The 3,952-nt window shown below is 36.5% G+C and overlaps 1 non-coding gene across 1 annotated transcript; it reads left to right on the top strand.

Annotated features, from left to right (window-relative positions):
- The first annotated feature begins 1,296 nt into the window (after positions 1-1,296).
- LOC113752625 lies at positions 1,297-1,403 on the top strand. Its single transcript, XR_003464885.1, has one exon. It is a non-coding gene; the product is annotated as a small nucleolar RNA R71 (small nucleolar RNA).
- The last annotated feature ends 2,549 nt before the right edge of the window (positions 1,404-3,952 follow it).

Here is a 3,952-nt window from a genome sequence, read left to right as displayed (position 1 = left end):
CACAGTTAAAGGGATCAATGAAACACTCGCACCAAAGTCACATAATACTTTAGAGAATTCTACATTACCAATAGTGCAAGAAATTGTAAAACTCCCTGGATCTTTCAACTTTGGTGGCAATTTATTTTGTATAATGGCACTACATTCTTCCGTTAATGCAATTGGCTCACTATCTACTAATTTCTTTTTCTTAGTCATTATCTACTTGAGAAACTTTGCGTATGAAGGAATTTGCAAAATAGTATCAACAAAAGGAATGTTAATATGTAATTGTTTGAAAATGTTGACAAACTTCTCAAATTCTTTGTCATTTCTCGAAAGCTTCAATTTTTGCGGAAATGGCATTGGTGGAGGAATTGGTGTTGTATTTCCAATTTGTGGTTCATTTTCTTCCATCTTTTCTTTTTCTTTGATTTTCTTGCCATCTTCTCCTAATTCATTCAACTGCTTATTTTCTCTTTTTTTTAAAAAAATTCTCTTTCACTTTCAACTATAAGTTTCTCCCCCACTTCCTTACCACTACGGAGGGTTATGTCCTTCACATGTTCCCTTGGATTCACTTCAATCTTACTAAGTAAGTCCCCTTGGTTGCGATTGTTGACCGCATTAGCTATTTGCTTCAATTGGACTTCGACATTTCGATACATATTAGTGAGTTGGTCCATCATTCCTTCAATTCTTTCAAGCCATTGAGTAGTGGCACTGGCTAACTTTTCAATTTTATCATTTGATACATTTGCCAGCTTCTGAATTGCCAATTCTTAAGCTGGTTTAGACTCTGGAAGTGGTTGCTTCGGTTGAAAATCCGGTGGATTAACTGGTTTTTGTTGGTTTCCTTGATCCTTCCATCCAAAGTTTGGGTGATTACGCCATCTTGGATTATAGGTATTAGAGTATGGATTGTTTTGGGGTGGACGGTTGTAATTGTTAAGATATTGAACCTATTCGCTGTTAGAACACATAGAATCATCATGATCTCCGCTGCAAGTAGTACAACATGTGACAATTACTCCTTGATTAAAGTTAGAACCAACATGCCTATTAAGTATCTTAACCACATTATCCATCTTTGTACTTAACATATTCAAGGTATCTACTTCAAGCATACCCACGGTTCTCCTCGTATTACCTCGTTCGTTGGCCCATTGGTAGTTGTTAGCAGCCATTTCTTCAATCAATTGTTGAGCTTCCTCGGCTGTCTTTCCCATCAATGCTCCTCCCGCTGCCACATTTACATGCGTCTTTGTTGGATAGATGAGATCATTGTAAAATGTTTGGACCACTAGCCAATCTGGTAAACCATGATGAGGACATCTTCGTTGTAATTCCCGATAGCACTTCCAAACTTTGTACAATGTCTCTCCTTCCTGTTGAGAGAAACTAGTTATATCCATTCTTAGTCTAGCAGTTTTTCCAGGTGAAAAGAATTTATTGAGAAAAACCTTAGTTAATTCAGCCCAAGTAGTAAAAGTGTTCGGAGGATGAGATTGTAGCCAAACCTTGGCCTAATCGAAGTTTAATTGCATCATCACTAACACCATTAAACTTAATTGTATCACAAATTTTAAGAAATGTTGGCAAGTGAGAATTTGGATCTTCGGTAGCATTACCTCCATATTGAGATTGTTGTACCATTTGAATCAGTGATGGTTTAATCTCAAAATTATTAGCATTTACCGTTGGTCTTGTGATGCTAGTTTGAGAACCTTGTGTTCCCTGTAAAGTAAAATCTCGTAATGGTGAATCCCTCAAATTTCTGCTATGTCTTGTACAAGATGATTACAGTGAAATCTTCAAGTGCTTTCTCAAGAACTTCTAACTAGAGAGAAAAATTGTTACTAGAAGAAAAACTAGCTACCTCCGGTCCCTTTGGCTTCTTCCTTGTGTTTCTGCATAAAAGGTGGTAGAAAGACACTTTTTCTTCTTAATGATTTCAACCACTCAGATTTTGTAAAGAAAGTCAAAAGATATGTTGTTTTGACTTGTCAATAACTTATTTTGTCTTCCCTTTTGTTGCAGAAGCACGTGCCACCGAATTCTCTCCCCCAATATAGTTGGAAAATTGTGCGAAAGATGAGAAAAATGGTTGTGCCACTTGCAGAAGAGAGAGACAGATCCGAGCCTCGGATCCGAGGGGTGAAGGATGATTCGAGCTCGGATCATTGCTGATCCGAGGCATTTCTCTATGGATCCGAGCTCGGATCATCTGACCTCGGATCCACTACTCCAGAAATACAGACGAGGGCTCGGATTGCCCTTTGTGCACATGGATCCGAGCTCGGATCCGTACTGGTCAATTTTCAATTTTTTACTTCTTTTTTTTTTCTTCATTTTTGCTCCTAGTTTCTTTTGTACTTTTATCCTTCGGACGATTCTTACATTTCCTTCATCTCGTGTATGAATTCCATATATCAAATATCCTTCACAATTTCACAACATTAATGCGTTAATCACTCATTTATCAAGTTTTGAACACTTAAACAATATTTAAGCAATTGTCACTAAAAAGAGTTCAAATATGGCTTTAATCTCCTCAAAACATACCAAAAGTTCATGCCAAACTTGTACAAAATATATGTTAAATATTCACTTATCAACTTTGGCGATGTCTCAGGGTCTTTTCTGGACCGATCCCAGACTCCATGTTCATCAAAAGTTACATCTCTGCTAACAATCACCTTTCATGTCTTTGGATTGAATAACTTATACCCCTTAGTCTCATGACTATATCAAATAAAAAACACTTCTCTGCTTTATCATCCAATTTTTTTCTCAAATGATCTAAAACATGCGCATACGCAAGACAGCCAAATACCTTGAAGTGAGAAATATCCGGTTTCATACGAGTCCAAACTTCTCGTGGAGTCTTTCCAAAATTGCATCTAGTAGGACACCTGTTCAAAACATAAATAACACAATATACTGCTTCTACCCAAAGGGATTTACGAATACCTTTGGAGTGCATCATAGATCTCACCATGTCCATCACAGTTCTATTCTTCCTTTCTGCTACACCATTTTGCTGAGGTGTATATCTGACTGTCATTTGATGTTTTATACCACTTTCTGTCAAATAGTCATCACAAACAAGATACTCAGTGCCTCTGTCAGTTCTCAAAATTTTAATAAAGTAGCCACTCTGCTTCTCTACATAATATTTGAATTTTTAAACACATCACATGCATCAAATTTATTTCGTAAAAAATACACCCATGTCTTCCTATTGAAATCATCAATGAAAGTATTAAAATACTTACTACCACCATTGAAAGGAACTTCAACTGAGCATAAATCTGAATGAATTAGTTCAAGCGGTCGATTAGCCCAAGCCTTGCCTTTTGGAAAAGGATCCCTGTGCTTTTTTCCCAAAATACAAGACTCACACTTCTTATCAGGAAACTCAACAGAATGCAACCCAATAACTAATTTCTTTCTTGCAAGAAATTTCAAACTTCCAAAATTCAAATGCCCAAAACGCATATGCCATAACTAAGAATCATCACAAGTCATGGAATTAAAGCAAGGTAAATCACCATAGTTAAGAGAAAGAGGCCACAAACGACTAAGGTTCATTTTTACCTTGGCAATTAATCCCAATTTCTCATCACTTATGGTGCCATCACCATATTTAAAATGCAGATCATAACCTTTCTCAGACAGTTGTCCCAAACTGAACAAATTATGATATAAACTTGGCACATAGAAAACATCAGAAATATAATTCGAAGACCCATCTTGCAAGATAATTCTGATTTTTTCTTTTCCAAGAACAGGCACTTTTTCATTGTTTCCAAATCTCACAGATGCATGAAAAGATTCACCCAGGTCAGAAAACATCTCCTTTTTACCACACATATGATTACTACAACTAGAATCAATAAACCAATCATTCTTCATAAGCTCTTCAGCTGTAGAACTAGAAAACAACAAGGTCTCCTCTCTATCACTACTA

This window comes from Coffea eugenioides, chromosome 1 (assembly GCF_003713205.1).
Source record: "Coffea eugenioides isolate CCC68of chromosome 1, Ceug_1.0, whole genome shotgun sequence".
In the NCBI taxonomy this organism is placed as follows: domain Eukaryota; kingdom Viridiplantae; phylum Streptophyta; class Magnoliopsida; order Gentianales; family Rubiaceae; genus Coffea; species Coffea eugenioides.
The sequence above is the reverse complement of the archived record's forward strand: the minus strand, read 5'-3'. Positions and strand labels throughout refer to the sequence as shown.